Source organism: Ovis aries, chromosome 18 (assembly GCF_016772045.2).
Source record: "Ovis aries strain OAR_USU_Benz2616 breed Rambouillet chromosome 18, ARS-UI_Ramb_v3.0, whole genome shotgun sequence".
In the NCBI taxonomy this organism is placed as follows: domain Eukaryota; kingdom Metazoa; phylum Chordata; class Mammalia; order Artiodactyla; family Bovidae; genus Ovis; species Ovis aries.
In genome coordinates, this window is record NC_056071.1 from 25080178 (window position 1) to 25099906 (window position 19729).

The following is a 19729-nucleotide window of genomic DNA, read 5'->3' on the forward strand; positions in this document are numbered from 1 at the left end:
AATATTTGTACATATAAAATATGGAAAATAAATCTTCAGAGTGAACTCCTTTGGACTCATTCTTTAAAGAAAATCCCACTTCCCTGGTGGCTTATATGGTAAAGCGTCTGCCTGCAATGCAGGAGACCCGGGTTTGATCCTTGGGTTGGGAAGATCCCCTGGAGAAGGAAATGGTAACCCACTCCAGTACTCTTGCCTGGAAAATTCCATGGACTGAGGAGCCTGGGGTCGCAAAGAGTCGGACACGACTGAGCAACTTCACTTTCACTTTTCAAAGAAAATCAGTAAAAATGTTCTGTATTTTTTAGTGGTACTGATCATCACAATGTGATAAAATGTGTCTGCTAAAATGTGTCTTTACCTGCTTCCTAGGCCATATTTATCTTCTTGGTAGATTAATTGGCCTCATTTAACTAATTAGTTATTTTTGAAATATATTTTAAAGAGGTAAATCTAGTTTGTTTTTTTAAAATAATCTCATGCAAAGGAAGTTTCTCAGTCAGATCTATTGTAAGAAATATCCCATTTTCATTTTGCTAGTTTTTACTTCTTGATTTTCTATTGTGTTTATAGCTATACATCAAGTGTATCTTTTCTAGTTGAAGTACAGTTGTTTAACATAACTACATGGTTTTCTCAGGATATAGGCCCAGGTGTTGTAATGTCAAATCCTAGGTTTCAGTTCAGTTCAGTCACTCAGTCATGCCTGACTCTTTGTGACTCCATGAATCGCAGCATGCCAGGCCTCCCTGTCCATCACCAACTCCCGGAGTTCACTCAGACTCACGTCCATCGAGTCCGTGATGCCATCCAGCCATCTCATCCTCTGTCGTCCCCTTCTCCTCCTGCCCCCAATCCCTCTGGCCCCATTACTTAATGGCAAATAGAAGGGGACAAGGTGGAAGTGGTGACAGATTTCCTCTTCTTGGCTCCAAAATCACTGTGGATGGTGACTGCAGTCATGAAGTGAGAAGATGATCGTTTCTTGGCAGGGAAGCTATGACAGACCTAGAAAGTGTGTTGAAAAGCAGAGATGTTACTATGCTGACAAAGGTCCAAATAGTCAAGGCTATTGTCTTCCCATTGGTCACATATGGTTGTGAGAGCTGGACCGTGAAGAAGGCAGAATGCCAAAGAAATGATGCCTTCAAACTGTGGTCCTGGAGAATACTCCTGAAAATCCCATGGACAGCAGGGAGATCACACCAGTCAATCTTAAGGGAAATCAACCCTGAACACTTACTGGAAGGAGTGATGCTGAAGCTCCAGAATTTTGGTCATCTTATACAAACAGCCGACTCACTGGAAAAGTCCCTGATGCTGGGAAAGATTGAGAGCAGAAGAGGGTTTCAGAGGACGAGATGGTTGGATGGAATCACCAGTGCAATGGTCATGAACTTGGGCAAATTTTGGGAGATGGTCAGGGCCAAGGATGCCTGGCGTGCTGAGGTCCATGGGGTTGCAAAGAGTCTGCCATGAAAGAACTAAACAGACATCTCTTCAAAGAAGACACACAGATGGCTAACAAACACATGAAAAGATGCTCAACATCACTCATTATCAGAGAAATGCAAATCAAAACCACAATGAGGTACCATCTCACACTGGTCAGAATGGCTGCTATCAAAAAGTCTACAACAATAAATGCTGGAGAGGGTGTGGAGAAAAGAGAACGCTCTTACACTGTTGCTGGGAATGCAAACTAGTACAGCCACCATGGAGAACAGTGTGGAGATTCCTTAAAAAACTGGAAATAGAACTGCCATGTGGCCCAGCAATCCCACTGCACAGCAAGGAAACCAGAGTTGAAAGAGACGCATGTACCCCAGTGTTCATCACAACACTGTTTACAATAGCCAGGACACGGAAGCAACCTAGATGTCCATTGGCAGACGAATGGATAAGAAAGCTGTGGTACATATACACAATGGAATACTACTCAGCTATTAAAAAGAATGCATTTGAATCAGTTCTAATGAGGTGGATGAAACTGGAGCCTACTATACAGAGTGAAGTAAGTCAGAAAGAAAAACACCAATACAGTATATTAATGCATATATATGGAACTTAGAAAGATGGTAATGATGACCCTATATGCAAAACAGCAAAAGAGACACAGATGTAAAGAACAGACTTTGGACTCTGTGGGAGAAGGCGAGGGTGGGATCATTTGAGAGAATAGCATTGAAACATGTATATTATCATATGTGAAATAGATCGTCATTCCAGGTTCAATGCATGAGACAGGGCTCTCAGGGCTGGTGCACTGGGACGATTCTGGGGGATGGGATGAGGGAGGTAGGAGGGGGGGTTCAGGATGGGGGACACATGTACACTCATGGCTGATTCATGTGAATGTATGGCAAAACCACTACAATATTGTAAAGTAATTATCCTCCAGTTAAATAAATTTACAAAAACAACAACAACAAGAATTGTCATCTTCACACACACACACACACACACACACACACACATAGAGTTGGCCATGACTGGGCAACTGAACAACACTAATATCACAGGGATTATCCTCTCCTTACTCTATTCCTTTCAAATATAGACAGAAATCTGTATCTCTAACATATATAAATAAATCTATCTCTGTCAGTGTTATAACTGTTATAGATAATTCACAAAGATTATCTCCTCCCTTCCTTTCTTCCACAATCACAAAATAATCTGTATATCTAATAGATAATCCAGAAGGACACAATTTTCAGCAGAGCGAACTTTGCTCAACCTTCTGAAATAATTTATGGCAAAATAATCCCCCCCAAAAAGTGATAGGCTGTATGTATGTGTCATCATTGAATCAGGCAGCTGTTACTGACAAGAAGCACAAAACTGTAGATTAAAGAAAAGTAAAAGAGCATTGAAAAAGCAAGAGTTCCAGAAAAATATCTACTTCTGCTTCATTGACTATGCCAAAGCCTTTGACTGTGGATCACGACAAACTGTGGAAAATTCTTAAAGAGATGGGAATACCAGATCACCTGACCTGCCTCCTGAGAAATCTGTATGCAGGTCAGGAAGCAACAGCTAGAACTGGACATGGAACAACAGACTGGTTCCAAATCGGGACAGGAGTACGTCAAGGCTGTGTATTGTCACCCTGCTTTTTAAACTTATATGCAGAGTACATCATGAGAAATGCTGGGCTGGAAGAAGCACAAGCTGGCATCAAGACTGCCGGGAGAAATATCAATAACCTCAGATTTGCAGATGACACCACCCTTATGGCAGAAAGTGAAGAAGAACTAAAGAGCCTCTTGATGAACGTGAAAGAGGAGAGTGAAAGAGTTGGCTTAAAACTCAACATTCAGAAAACTAAGATCATGGCATCTGGTCCCATCACTTCATGGGAAATAGATGGGGAAGCAATGGAAACAGTGACTTTATTTTGGGGGGGGGGTGCTCCAAAATCACTGCAGATGGTGACTGCAGCCATGAAATTAAAAGATGCTTGCTCCTTGGAAGAAAAGTTATGACCAACCTAGACAGCATATTAAAAAGCAGAGACATTACTTTGCCAACAAAGCTATGGTTTTTCCAGTAGTCATGTATAGATGTGAAAGTTGGACTATAAAAAAAAGCTGAGTGCTGAAAAATTGATGCTTTGAACTGTGGTGTTGGAGAAGACTCTTGAGAGTCCCTTGGACTGCAAGGAGATCCAACCAGTCCATCCAAAAGGAAATCAGTCCTGAATATTCATTGGAAGGACTGATGCTGAAGCTGAAACTCTAATACTTTGGCCACCCGATGGGAAGAACTGACTCACTGGAAAAGACTCTGATGCGGGGAAAGATTGAAGGCAGGAGGAGAAGGGGACAACAGAGGATGAGATGGTTGGATGGCATCACCGACTCAATGGACATGAGTTTGAGTAAACTCCAGGAGTTGGTGAAGAACAGGGAAGCCTGGCATGCTGCAGTCCCTGGGGTCGCAAAGAGTTGGACACGACTGAGTGACTGAACTGAAAAGAAGGGAAAGGAATTTGCATTTGCTCCCTCCAGCCTCCCTGGCTTGGGCTCTATCCCATCCCTGGGCCCTGAGCAGGCGTGGTGCCCACGCTGGACTGGATGGGGTACAGACAGCAGGCAGGGTGCTGGTAATAGAGCCCCCAAACCTGTACTGTCTGGTTTGCTTGGCTGGGAACAGAGTCCCGGGGCACCTAAAGGATGGTGGCCCCACCCTCTGACCTCCAGGACCTTGGAAAGTCACCTAACTCTAGGTCTCCTGGTGCTCTGGTGTCCAATTCAAGCTGCCTTCCTGACAGCGGAGCCTCCTTGGCCCCTCGGCAGGATGCTGTGGCCCAGGCTGGGAGGAGTCTAGAGGGGAGGGGTGAAGCTTTAGGGGGAGAAGTACTGAGGCCAAGTGCTTCCTCAGGCACTTTCCACTGTAATTCACAGCCCAGGAGGCTGATTTCCCCTAAGGACCTCCTTGCAAGGGGAGCAAGAGCTGGGCAGGCAGAACTGCTATTGCCTGTGGACATTTCCTGTAATTACAACTTGACCAGCAGCGCACACTTGCACCTCCAATTCACAATTCTTGCGGGGCTGTTAATGACAAGTTGCCCTCAGGAAAGACCTTGGGCAGGTGTTGCAGAAATTTATTCCAAACAGGATCGACATTCAAATAGCCACTATGACAGGTACAGATCTAGATTCTTTATGGAAAAAAACCCCAAACAACTACAGAACATAATGATCAGTGAGGGGAATGACAATCAAAACAGCAAGAAATCAAATCCCATCAGTCAGGATGGGCATCGTCACATGTCTACAAACAGTAAATGCAGGAGAGAGCCAGGAGATGGTTGAACCCCACTAGACGGTTGGTGAGAATGGACATTGCCAGCAGCCCTTAGGACAGACAGTCTTCACATGCCGAAGGAAGAAAAGCCTTTAGGACAAGCTAAGCCTAGTATTGTCATTCTTCCTGTAATAATTAGATGCTGAAGGGCTTGTCCTGTGGCCATTTTTTCGTTTTTTCCTTCAAGGATTTGAGGAAAGTTACCTGTCGCACTTGGCTTCTTGAGTTGGTTGTGTTTGGAATTTATTTCTGCAATACCCGCCCAGGACCTTTCCTGTGGGCAGCTGTCATTAGCAGCCCCATAGGCCTTGTGAATGGAGGTACCAGTAAGCACAGGAGTACAAGCTGTAGTTACAGGAAATGTCCACAAGGCAGAAGCACTTCTTCATACCCAACTCTGGTCCTCAGGCAACCAGAGACTTAAGGAGAACCCATCTCCTGGCCTGTGATTTACAGCGGAATGTGCCTGAGCAAACACTCAAAGGCTTGTGTCTCACCCCTTCTAAGCTTCTTCCCTCCCCTGCAGACTCATCCCAACCCTGGCCACAGCCCCTGATGAGGGGCCTAGAAGGCTGCACTCCCTTCAAAGGGCCTTGAATTGGGGACCCCAGCAACTTTGTTCAATAACCTCCATGGCAAAGAAGTGAAAAAGAACAGATGTGCTGTATGTTTATGTCATAACAGAATCAGGAGCCCTTACACTGACAAGCACAAAACTGCAAATCAAACACAGGTCAACACTGTGTAGGCATGAGATTAAAGAAGTAAGGTCTATCTTATTCCCTCTGATCTCCCTGACTTGGGCCGCTTGCTGTATCTGGAACCTGACTAGGCTTGAGTCCCATGACTGGGCAGGAGAAGGGTTGAGACAGTCCGACTGGGTGCCCTTAATTGAGCCTGCTCTTAAGTAACTACATCTACAAGTTGTAGTTACAGGTTTTGCCCTGGCTGGGACCACAGACCCTAGTGCACCCAAAGGATGGTGGCTCGACCCTCTTGCCACAAGGACCTTGGTAAAGTCACCTAAGGTCCCCTGGTGCTGGGGCCCCCAGCTGAAGCCTCCTTCCTGAGAGTGCAGCCTTCTAGGCACCTCAGCAGGGAGCAGTGCCCCAGGTTGGGATGAGTCTGAAAGGGAGGGGTGAAGCCTTAAGGGGAAGAAGTAGTGAGACAAGTTCTTGGGTGTTTGCTCAGGCACATTCCACTCTTATTCACAGCCCTGGAAGCCAACTTTCCCAAAGGCTCAGAGTGCATAAAGAACCAGAGTTGGACATGAAATAGTGCTGCCTCCTCGTGGCCATTTCCTGTAATAACACCATGAAGAGCAGTGCTGCTGGACATTTAATATTCACAAGGATCTAGGGGCTATAAAAAATTAAACACATGCCCTCAAGAAATGTCTTATGGGTGGTCATGAAAAAAATAATTCAAAACTAGGTAGGCATTAAGCCAATGTCAAGATGTAAGTTTAACTCATATCCTTTAAAAAAAATCACATGAAATGATGTCAACATCACTAAACTTTAGAGAAGTGCAAATCTAAACCACAGCAAGGCGTCACATCACACTGGTCAGAATGGCCATTGCCAGACACGCTACAAGCAGGAAGTGCTAGGGAGGGTGTGCAGACAAGGGAACCCTCCTCTGCTGATGTTTGGGATATAAATTGTAACAGCCACAATGGAGGCCACAGTGAGGGTTCCTTCAGACATGAAAATGAGAATGAAATTAGAATACTATGAAATTCTTGAGAAAAATATAAATAGGACATGATTTGAGATAAAATGCAGCAAGTCTGCTGTGGCTCTTCCTCTCAGAATAATGAAAAATAAACCACAGATCAGAAAATGGGACCTCATTAACTTGAAAACCATTTGCCTACCAAAGGATATCCTAAATGAGACACAAGCACAACCCTCAGAACATGAAGAAACATTTGCAAACAAAGACACCGACAAGGAATTAATCTCCAAAACATACAAACAGCTCATGCAACTCAATATCAAAAATAAATACAACACAAGAACAAAATGGGCCAAAGATTGAAATGGATATTTCTGTAAGGAAGGCCTACAGATTGCAGTTATGCACATGAAAAGATACTCAGCATCACTATTCTCTCTCTCTCTCTCTCTCTCTCTTTAGTCGCTAAATCATGTCTCCTGTGTCCATGGGATTCTCCAGGCAAGAATACTGGAGTGGGTTGCCATTTCCTTCTCCAGGGGATCTTTTCTGACCCAGGGATCAAACCCTGGTCTCCTGCACCACAGGCACATTTTTTACCAACTGAGCTACAAGGGAAGCCCTAAAGTGAAAGTCGCTCAGTCGTGTCTGACTCTTTGTGACCCCTTGGACTACACAGTCCATGGAATTCTCCAGGCCAGAATACTGGAATGGGTAGCTTTTCCCTTCTCCAGAGGATCTTCCAAACCCAGGGATCGAATCCAGGTCTCCCGCATTGCAGGCGGATTCTTTACTAGCTGAGCCACAAGGGAAGCCCAAGAACACTGGAGTGGGTAGCCTATCCCTTCTCCAGCAGATCTTCCCAACCCAGGAATCAAACAGAGTCTCCTGCGTTGCAGGTGGATTCTTTACCAACTGAGATTTTATTAGAGAGACACAAATCAAAAGTCCAATGAACTAAGCACTCACATTGGTCAGAATGGCTGTATCAAAACATCTTAAAGAATAAATATAGGACTTCCCTGGTGGTATAGTGATTAAGAATCAGCCTGCAAATGCAGGAGACATGGGTTTGATCCCTGGTCTGAGAAGATTCCACATATGTGGGACAACTAAGCCCATGGACCAAAACTGCTGAGCCTGTGCTCTGGAGCCGTGGAACCACAACTGTTGAGCCCTCACAATGCAGCTCCTGAAGCCTGGCACTCTAGAGCCCACATTCTGCAACCAGAAGCCACCGCAATGAGAAGCTGCACGGTGAAACCAGAGAGTAGCCCCCGCTTGCTGCAGATAGAGAAAGCCCATGCCCAGCAGCCAAGACTCAGTGAAACCAAAGATAAATGAATAAATAAAATTATTGTTAAAAGAATAAATGCTAGAGAGGGTATGAAGACAAGGGAACCCTCCTGCACCATTGATTGCAATGTACATAGGTTCATCCAGTAGGGAGAACACATGGAGGTTCATTTAAAAAATAACATAGAAGTACTTCAGGACCCAGCAATCCCATGTCTGGGCATAAATCTGAAGAAAATAAAAAATTTTAAAGTTACAGGAACCCCTGCAATCTTGGCCCCACAAGGTACAACAGCCAAGTCTGGGAAGCAAGCTAATTGATGAAATTACAGATGAATGGATACACAATGGGGTACATATACACAATGCAATATTTCCTTACCATAAAGAAGTAGGAAATAATTCTAAGTCCAGCCACAGAAAAGAAGGTCAAGGCGATCATTTCAAGTGAAGTAAGGGAGACAGGGACAGACAAGTACCCTATAGCACTCCTAGCTGTAATCTAAAAATGGATGCAAATGAACTTCTTTACAAAAGAGAGACAGGTTCACAGACTTAGAATCTAAGAGACTTACGGTTACTAAGAAAGAAATGTGGAGGGGCAGGGAGTAATTACCTGGTTCAGATCGATAGACACACATTAGAACGCGAGCTGCTGTTGTTTAATCACTCAGTCATGTCTGGCTCTGTGTGACCCCATGGACTGTAGCCCAGCAGGCTCCTCTGTCCATGGGGTTTCCCAGGCAAGAATACTGCAGTGGGTTGCCATTTCCTCCATCGGGGAGCTTTCTGACCCAGGGATTGAACCCATGTCTCCCGCACTGCAGGTGGATTCTTTACCACTGAGCCAGCAGGGAAGCCGTAACACAGGTGCTGAGGGGCTCTTAATAGTCACAAGTCCAAGAGGGCTTTAAATGACACCTGCCCTCAAGAAATGTCCTGGGAAAATCATTGCAAAAGAATTCCTAAGAGGGCCAAGTTTGAAGAAGCCATTTTCAAGAGGTAAATCGTACTCACAAGGTGTAAAATAATATAAGCATATGGGAAGATACTCCACATCAATAATTATTAAATCAATGACAATCAAAACATCAATAAGCTATCACCTTACTCTAGAATAAATGCTGTAGAGAATGTACAAAAAATGGAATCTTCCTACAGTCTTGGTGGGAATGTAACTGCTGAAGCCATGATGGAAAACAGCATAGAGGTTCCTTGAAACATTAAACATAGAGGTATCATATGACCCTGCAATCCCATTCCTGGGCTTCCATCCAAAGAAAATCATCCTTCAAAATGACACGTGCACCTTGATATTCAGGGCAGCACTATTTACAATAGCCCAAACAAAACCCACCAAAATGACCACTGACACATATGAAGACATCATACATTTGTACACTCAAATACTACTCAGTCACAAAACAGAATGAAATAATCATATTGGCAGCAGCAATGAATGAACCAAGAAATTATAATTCTATGTGAGGCAAGTCAAAGACAAAAAGGCAAACATCTTAAGATATCACGTACAGTTAGAATATATAAATTCATACCAATGAACTACAAAGCAGAAACAGCCTGAGAAAACCAAATTCTGATTATCAAAAGAAAGTTAGAAGGGAGGGATAAATTAAGAGTTTGGGATGAAAATATATACATGAATATATGTCAAGTTGATAATGAAAAAGTCCCTACTGAATAGACCATGGAACTCTCCTGAACATACTGTAATAACCTATATGAGAAAACAAACAGAATATATATACATCTACATATAACTGAATCAAGTTCATGTACACCTAAAACTAAACATTGGAAATCAACTCTACTCCAGTATAAAACAACAATTCAATTACAAACTAAATTACCTTAGCTTGGTCTATGGGAAACCAGACCATTGTGACCCTATGAATTAGCATGTGATGTGCTATGATATTAATATGACACCAGCAAAGGTTTTCACTCAGCAGAACAGAGCAGCAACCCACTCAAAGGTGCCTGACCTCATGTGAATGTGACAAGGTGACAAGAAGAAAAAGGACCACAGGCTAATCAGGGCAACACCCTCAATTCAGATGCTGGGAATCTCCTAGGGGACAGGACACACTGCAGGTAAACAGTAGACATGTGGTCTCTGTGTACATAGGATCCTGACCCACTAGGATGGGGTGAGAGCCACACAATCCCCAGAGCCTGCACCTGGGGACACACTTCCACACTCTTCAAATTGACACCACCTTCCTAGACCCTGCACCTGGGGTTGCATGACCCTTGGTTAGGACACCAGGTCTGCTGGTTGGGGCCCTAAGCTGGAAACAAGTGGGTTCCTGTAAACTCCCGGGATGGTAGAAAGAAGTGTAGGGTCTGTCTCCTCTCCCCACACTTGTCTTAGAGAAGTCCTCCTCTTTCCCCTTTGGTTCTGTGTGATTTTCTGCTGGTTTGAAAGCTCATGCCAGAGGTGAACACGCTACCTTGGTTCTGGCAGGCTCTGTCTTTCTTGTCCCGCTGAGGTGTTGGGAAAACACGGGAGAGCTGGGCTGAAAGACAAGGGGCAGCTCTGCTCTCTTTGGGGGAGAGAGTCGACTGGAAGGAGAGCACAGCAGCAATCTCACCTGCTGCCCACTGACTTTATGCCCTACCCCTGTGCCCTGGAACCAATTCGCCAGGTGAACCTGCCTCCCTACTTCACGTTCAGGTGAACCTGAATGTGCTGGAACATTGGCATGATCACCAGGTGGCCCACCTGAGGGGTCTCCAGGAGCCCAGGGAGGTGAACCCGGCAGGGGAGAGACTAGGAGCCCGACCGCAGCACTGACCCCCGGGAGGGCCAGGGAAGCCCACTCAGAGGAGAACACGGTTCCCAGAGAAGCCCACCCAGCCCCAGAGCCCAGACATCTGAGCACTGACGCTCAGACGCAGGCACGGAGTTTCCAGACAGAGGCCAGGCCAGGCCTGCACCCGGGTCTCCACGTCCCAGCACACGTGGAACAGTCAGGCGTAAATGTCCTCACTGCAGAAAGCGCACAGTCTCATTAAACATCATCAGTGTAGACAGGACTTTTTTCAGTTGCTCTATTTTCATATATGAAATAAAGGAAATCCTACCACTTCATATATGAAATATGCACGTCCATATTCATATACGAAATTCAGGAAATTTTACCATTTTCATAGACGAATTATGCAGCTCTTTCATATGCAAAATATAGAAAATTTTACCACTTTGCAATATGTGCCTCTGTTTTCATATATGAAATAGCCCCTGGAGAAGGGAAAGGCTACCCACTCTAGTATTCTGGCCCGGAGAATTCCAAACATGACTGAGTGACTTTGAGCCCTTGGTGACTCAGACAGTAAAGAGTCTGCCTGCAGTGCGGGAGACCTGGGTTCGATCCCTGTGTCAGGAAGATACTCTGGAGAAGGAAATGGCAACCCACTCCAGTACTCTTGCTTGGAGAAGCCCATGGACATATTGCAAAGAGTCAGACACAACTGAGTGACTTCACTTTCACTTTTCACTTTCATATATGATATATGGACCTCTATTTTCATATGAAATATAGAAAATTCCCTTTTCAGAGACAAAATATGCACACATAACTTCATAAATGAAATATAGAAAATATTATTATATTGCCATTTTCAGCAACATGGACCTAGAGATTATTCTACTAAGTCAGAAAGACATGTTGTAGGGAGGGAGGTGGGAGGGGGGTTCATGTTTGGGAACGCATGTAAGAATTAAAGATTTTAAAATTTTAAAAAAAAAGAATAAAATTAAAATTAAAAAATAAAAAATAAAAACAAACAAAAAAAAAGAAAGACAATGCTAAATACCATATGATTTCACTTATATGTGGAATCTAATATGCAAATGAATTTATCTATGAAACAGAACCCGGCTCACTGATATAGAGAACTAACGGTTACCAGTGCAGAGAGGGAGGTGGGAGGGGCAGGACAGGGGTAGGGGAATAAGAGACGCGCACTGCTGTCTGTGAGGTGAATAAGCTACCGTGACACAGCATACAGCAGAGGGAGATGGAGCCATCATTTTCTGATACCTTTAAATACATTCCATAAAAATACTGAATCACTGCTATACACCCAAAACAAATATAGGGATGTAAATCAGCTGTACTTCAGTTTAAAAATATACTTACTGGCTAGCTACAAACACAAAAAATAATCAACAACAAAAATGTTGGCAAAATAAAATGGGTATTTTTAAAAATAGAATATTCCATTCATCAAGAAGTTAATTTTGGTGAGATTTAAAATAATCATATAAAGTAGTTTAGTCTTTTAAAATTTGCTTCACAAAGAACTAGTCAAGTCAAGCCAATTAATCTAACTACAGAATAAATACGGTTTTTTGAAAGTTGCTTTTTTTCAGTGTTCTCTAACAAACACTTTATTTAATGTTATTTTTGATACCTACATATTGATTTCAGTTCACAATGCCATATAAATAAAAGTAACTTAGCAATCTTCTGGTTTCAAATTAAGACTTTCATATGTATTAAGATGTAAGACAGTATACTTGATTTAGAAGAGTTATTTTAAGTCTTTAAAAGCATTACTCAAAAGGCACAATGATCTTCATTCTGGTCGCTGGACTGGTATTTGCAAATCTACTAAAGCAAAAGCTCTGGAACTGCCGTCTGACAATTTGAGTTCACAAGCCCTCCAGGTGATTCTGAAGCACTGGAGCACACTGAAGTTTGAGAACTATTGCCCTAGAAATCCAGGCAAAACTCAGATTTTACCAAGCCCAAGTTGTAAGACTTAGTATCATTATAAATTACAGTAAATTTTTTATTTTTTTGGTCAAAGAATAATAGCAAATGTGTTCACTCTACAGATGTAAATACCTATATTTTCATACATAAAATGTATAAAATTCTATTTTCATATGTGAAATATGCAGTGGTATTTTTATATATGAAATATAGAAAATTCAATTTTCACATGTGAAATATGCACCTATATTTTCTATATGAAATATAGAAAACTCAATTTTCATACTGAAATACACACATATTTTCATATGTGAAATATGGAAAATTCTATTTTCATACATGAAATATGCACCATATGTTTATATAAAATACAGAAAATTCTACTTTCATATATGAAATATGCACCTATATGTTCATACATGAAATACAGAAACATAGACCTGGGTTTGATCTCTGGGTTGGGAAGATCTCCTGGAGAATGGAATGGCTACCCACTCCAGTATTCTTGCCTGGAGAATTCCATGGACAGAGGAGCCTGGTGGACTACACTTGCTCCTTGTGAGGAAAGCTATGACTAATCTAGACAGTTTTTTAAAAAGCAGAGACATCATGTTGCCGACAAAGGTCTTTGTAGTCAAAGCTAACAGCCAAGACAGGGAAGCGGGCTAATTACAGGAGCAACCTGGATGGAGACGGGGGTGGGGTACACGCACACAACGCAGCGGCCTCAACCACAGGAAGCAGGACATGATGCACAGTCCAGCCGCAGGGAAGGAAGGGGACGTGGTCACTCCAAGAGAAGGGAGGGAGGCAGGGAGATGCCAGTGTCACGTGACGTCACTTCTGGTGTGATCTAAAAATGCATACAAATGAACGTCTTTCAAAAAGAGACACAGCCTCAAGACTTAGAAGGGAAACTTCCAGTCACCAAGAAAGTAAGATGTGGGGCAGGGAGAAATGAGCTGCTTCAGACTAACACATGCACACAACCATACCTAAAGTAAGACTCCAGGACCCACTGTGTAACACAAGGAATCTTATACCACACTATGTAAGCACCTATGTAGAAAAAGAACCCCCCAAAAAACATGTATACATCTACGTGGAAGTGAACCAGTTGCAGCACATTGAAAAGAAAAAAAAAAAAGCCAACAAGATTTTAACTCACCTTTATCAGTTCAGCTCAGTCATGTCTGACTCTTTGCGACCCCGTGAATTGCAGCACGCCAGGCCTCCCTGTCCATTGCCAACTCCCGGAGTTCACTCAAACTCACGTCCGTCAAGTTGGTGATGCCATCCAGCCATCTCATCCTCTGTCGTCCCCTTCTCCTCCTGCCCCCAATCCCTCCCAGCATCAGAGTCTTCTCCAATGAGTCAACTTTTTGCATGAGGTGGCCAAAATACTGGAGTTTCAGCTTTAGCATCATTCCTTCCGAAGAAATCCCAGGGATGATCGCCTTCAGAATGGACTGGTTGGATCTCCTTGCCGTCCAAGGGACTCTCCAGAGTCTTCTCCAACATTACAGTTCAAAAGCATCAATTCTTTGGCACTCAGCTTTCTTCACAGTCCAACTCTCACCTCCATACATGACCACTGGAAAAACCATAGCCTTCACTAGACAGACCTTAGTCGGCAAAGTAATGTCTCTGCTTTTGAATATACTATCTAGGTTGGTCATAACTTTTCTTCCAAGGAGGAAGCGTCTTTTAATTTCATGGCTGCAGTCACCATCTGCAGTAATTTTGGAGCCCAAACAAATAAAGTCTGACACTGTTTTCACTGTTTCCCCATCTATTCCCCATGAAGTGATGGGACCGGATGCCATGATCTTCGTTTTCTGAATGTTGAATTTTAAGCCAACTTTTTCACTCTCCTCTTTAACTTTCATCAAGAGGCTTTTTAGTTCCTCTTCACTTTCTGCCATAAGGGTGGTGTCATCTGCATATCTGAGGTTATTGATATTTCTCCCAGCAATCTTCATTCCAGCTTGTGTTTCTTCCAGGCCAGCATTTCTCATGATGTACACTGCATATAAGTTAAATAAGCAGGGTGACAATATACAGCCTTGACATACTCCTTTTCCTTTTTGGAACCAGTCTGTTGTTCCATGTCCAGTTCTAACTGTTGCTTCCTGACCTGCATACAGATTTCTCAAGAGGCAGGTTAGGTGGTCTGGTATTCCCATCTCTTGAAGAATTTCCCACAGTTTATTGTGATCCACACAGTCAAAGGCTTTGGCATAGTCAATAAAGCAGAAATAGATGTTTTTCTGGAACTCTCTTACTTTTTCCATGATCCAGCAGATGTTGCCAATTTGATCTCTGGTTCCTCTGCCTTTTCTAAAACCAGCTTGAACATCAGGAAGTTCATGGTTCACGTATTGCTGAAGCCTGGCTTGGAGAATTTTGAGCATTAATTTACTAGCGTGTGAGCTGAGTGCAATTGTGCGGTAGTTTGAGCATTCTTTTGCATTGCCTTTCTTTGGAATTGGAATTAAAACTGACCTTTTCCAGTCCTGTGGCCACTGCTGAGTTTTCCAAATTTGCTGGCATATTGAGTGCAGCACTTTCACAGCATCATCTTTCAGGATTTGAAACAGCTCAACTGGAATTCCATCACCTCCACTAGCTTTGTTCGTAGTGATGCTTTCCAAGGCCCACTTGACTTCACATTCCAGGATGTCTGGCTCTAGATTAGTGATCATATCATCATGATTATCTGGGTCATGAAGATCTTTTTTGTATAGTTCTTCTGTGTATTCTTGCCACTTCTTCTTAATATCTTCTGCTTCTGTTAGGTCCAGACCATTTCTGTCCTTTATTGAGCCCATCTTTGCATGAAATGTTCCCTTGGTGTCTCTAATTTTCTTGAAGAGATCTCTAGTCGTTCCCATTCTGTTCTTTTCCTCTATTTCTTTGCATTGATCGCTGAAGAAGGCTTTCTTATCTCTTCTTGCTATTCTCTGGAACTCTGCATTCAGATCCTTATATCTTTACTTTTCTCCTTTGCTTTTTGCCTCTCTTCTTTTCACAGCTATTTGTAAGGCCTCCCCAGAAAGCCATTTTGCTTTTTTGCATTTCTTTTCCATGGCGATGGTCTTGATCCCTGTCTCCTGTACAATGTCACGAACCTCATTCCATAGTTCATCAGGCACTCTATCAGATCTAGGCCCTTAAATCTATTTCTCACTTCCACTATATAATCATAAGGGATTTGATTTAGATCATACCTGAATGGTCTAGTAGTTTTCCCTACTTTCTTCAATTTGAGTCTGAATTTGGTAATAAGGAGTTCATGATCTGAGCCATAGTCAGCTCCTGGTCTTGTTTTTGCTGACTGTATAGAGCTTCCCCATCTTTGGCTGCAAAGAATATAATCAGTCTGATTTTGGTGTTGACCATCTGGTGATGTCCATGTGTAGAGTCTTCTCTTGTGTTGTTGGAAGAGGGTGTTTGCTATGACCAGTGCATTTTCTTGGCAAAACTCTATTAGTCCTTGCCCTGCTTCATTCTGCATTCCAAGGCCAAATTTGCCTGTTACTCCAGGTGTTTCTTGACTTCCTACTTTTGCATTTCAGTCCCCTATAATGAAAAGGATATCTTTTTTGGGTGTTAGTTCCAAAAGGTCTTGTAGGTCTTCATAAAACCATTCTTCAACTTCAGCTTCTTCAGCGTTACTGGTTAGGGTATAGACTTGGATAACTGTGATATTAAATGGTTTGCCTTAGAAACGAACAGAGATCATTCTGTCATTTTTGAGATTGCATCCAAGTACTGCATTTTGGACTCTTTTGTTGACGATGATGGCTACTCCATTTCTTCTGAGGGATTCCTGCCCACAGTAGTAGATATAATGGTCATCTGAGTTAAATTCACCCATTCCAGTCCATTTTAGTTCGCTGATTCCTAGAATGTTGACGTTCACCCTTGCCATCTCTTGTTTGACCACTTCCAATTTGCCTTGATTCATGGACCTGACATTCCAGGTTCCTATGCGATATTGCTCTTTACAGCATCGGATCTTGCTTCTATCACCAGTCACATCCACAACTGGGTGTTGTTTTTGCTTTGGCTCCATCCCTTCATTCTTTCTGGAGTTATTTCTCCACTGATCCACAGTAGGGTGTTGGGCACCTAATGACCTGGGGAGTTCCTCTTTGGTATCCTATCATTTTGCCTTTTCATACTGTGGGGTTCTCAAGGCAAGAATACTGAAGTGGCTTGCCATTCCCTTCTCCAGTGGACCACGCTCTGTCAGACCTCTCCACCATGACCCGCCCGTCTTGGGTTGCCCCACAGGCATGGCTTAGTTTCACTGAGTTAGACAAAGCTGTGGTCCTAGTGTGATTAGATTGATTAGTTTTCTGTGAGTATGGTTTCAGTGTGTCTGCCCTCTGATGCCCTCTTGCAACACCTACCATCTTACTTGGGTTTCTCTTACCTTGGGCGTGGGGTATCTCTTCACAGCTGCTCCAGCAAAGCACAGCCGCTGCTCCTTACCTCGGATGAGGGGTATCTCTTTACCGCCGCCGTTCCTGACCTTCAACGTGGGATAGCTCCTCTAGGCCCTCCTGCGCCTGCTCAGCCACCGCTCCTCGGGATGCTCCTCCCAGCCGCCAAAATACTCATCAATAATTATTAAATCAATGCCAATCAAAACTTCAATAAGGTACCACCTTACACTAGTCACAATGGCCATCATTGAGAAGATTTACAAAGAATAAATACTGTAGAGAACATACAGAAAAAGGAATCCTCCTACCATCTTGGTGGGAATGTAAATGGCGAAGCTACTGTGAAAAACGGCATGGAGGTTCCTTGAAACACTAAACCTGGAGGTATCATATGATCCTGCAATCTCATTCCTGGACTTGGGTTCAGAAAAAAGACTTCATTCAAAATGACATGTGCACCTTGATATTCAGGGCAGCACTATTTACAATAGCCAAGACAGAATCCACCAGTGTCCACTGACAGAAGTATGAAGACCATGTGGTACATTACAAACTGGAATGCTACTCAGCCATAAAGCAAAATGAAATAATGATATTGGCAGCGGCATGGATGAACCAAGAAATTACAATTCTATGTGAGGAAAGTCAGAGAGAGAGAGACAAATATGTGATATGTGCAGGTGGGGTATATAAATTCATACCAGTGAACTAATGTACCGAACAGACTCACAGCCTGAGAAAACCAAATTCCAATTATCAAAAGAAAGTTAGAAGAGAGTTTGGGATGAAAGTATACACACATATATATCAAATTGATAATATATTAAGTTTTCTGAATAGTACGACAAATTATACTGAAAAAAATTTTAATAACATATGAGGGGAAAAAAAGTAAAAGGATATATGTCTATGTATAACTGAATCAAGTTCATGTACATCCAATACAACCAAAAACATTGGAAAGCAACTCACTCCAACACAAAATAACAATTACATTACCTGAGCTTGGTGTAGGGGGAACCAGACAGTGGTGACCCTATGAATTGGGTATGGGATATGCTATGATATTAATATGACGCCTCCAAAGGTTTTCACTCAGCAGAACACAGAGCAGCAAGCCACTCAAAGGTGCCTGATCTCTTATGAATGCGACAAGGTGAAGAAAAAGGACCGCAGGTAAATCAGGGCAACACCTACAATTCAGATGTTGGGAATCTCAGAGGGGACAAGACACACTGCAGGCAAAGAGCAGACATGTGGTCTCTGTGTACGCAGGATCCTGACACATGGTGGATGGGGTGAGACCCACATAATTCCCCAGACCTTGCACCTGGGCCCACGCCCCAGGTCTCTGCTGGTTGGGCCCCTAAGGCGGAAACGAGTGGGCTCCTGTAATCCCCTGTGATGGTAGAAAGAGGTAGAGTCAGTCTCCTCTTCCCACACTGTCCCAGAGAAGTCCTCCTCTTTTCCCTTTGGTTCTGTGTGATATTAACAGTTTTTATACCTGTCGTGATAATGTTGAACACACCACCTTGGTTCTGGCAGGCTCAGTCCTTTCTTGTTCCACTGAGGTATTGAGAACACACGCCAGATGCAGGGCTGGGAGATGAGGGGCAGGTCTGGTCTCTGCTGAGTAGGGGCGGTCGACTGGAAGGAAATCACAGCAGCAACCTCACCTGCTGCCCATTGGCTTTTTGCCTGATCCGTGTGCCCTGCAATCAACTCACCAGGTGAACCTGCCTCCCTCCCGCCATGCTCATGCTGGAAAATTGGAATAATTACCAGGTAGACAGCTACCTGAGGAGTCTCCAGGAGCCCCAGGAAGGGTGGAGCTTGCGGGGGTAAAGAGGCAAACAGGCGCAGGCCTGTATAAAGTGAATACTGTTAAGCATTCATTCCTAAACACAAGTGAAACTCTCATGTATTTTTTTAGCTTTTTCTTAGCTTTGTTTGTGGTTTCTCCATACACGTGATCCTGACCCATTCAGATGGGGTGAGACTCACACAGTCCTCAGAATCCCCAACTGGGGTCACATGTTCCCTCGGTCAGAACACCATGGCTGTGGTCAGCCGGCCTCCGATGTGTAAACAAGCCTGGTCCCTGGGACCTCTGGGGACCCTAGAAAGAAGTCTAGGGTTGGTCTCCTCTCCCCTCAGTTGTCCCTGAGAAGTCAGGCCCCTCCTGTTTTCACGTTTGGTTCTCTGTGATTTTTTGCTGGTTTGAAAGCTCATTCTAGAGGTGAACACATTACCTTGGTTCTGGCAGGCTCTGTCTTGTCTCACTGAGATGTTGAGAAAATAGCAGAGCTGGGCTGAAAGACAAGGGGCAGCTCTGTTCTTTTGGGAGGAGAGAGTCGACTGGAAGGAGAGCACAGCAGCAGACTCACCTGCTGCCCATTGACTTTTTGCCCAATCCCCCAATTCACCAGGTGAACCTACCTCCCTACTTAACCTGAATGTGCTGGAAAATTGGAATGACTACTAGTTAGCCCACCTGAGGAGTCTCCAGGAGCCCTACCACAGCACTGACCCCTGGGAGGGCCATGGAACCCCACTCAGAGAACAGCACGGTTACCGAGAGAAGCCCACCTCAGCTCCAGACCCCAGACATCTGAGCACTGACATTCAGATGCAGGCATGAAGTTTTTCAGGACAGAGGCCAGGCCAAATCTCTACCCAGCTCTCCGTGCCCTAGTGCACACAGAACACGGTCAGGTCTAAATGATCTCATCGCAGAAAGCA

General features: G+C 43.7%; 1 long non-coding RNA gene across 1 annotated transcript; it reads right to left on the bottom strand.

Annotated features, from left to right (window-relative positions):
* Positions 1-516: 516 nt before the first annotated feature.
* Positions 517-18675, bottom strand: LOC132658143 (uncharacterized). The gene is made up of 3 exons (XR_009597303.1): positions 18492-18675; positions 1244-1320; positions 517-1008 (listed from the first exon to the last, which is right to left on the bottom strand). It is a non-coding gene; the product is annotated as an uncharacterized LOC132658143 (long non-coding RNA).
* Between the last annotated feature and the right edge of the window lie 1054 nt (positions 18676-19729).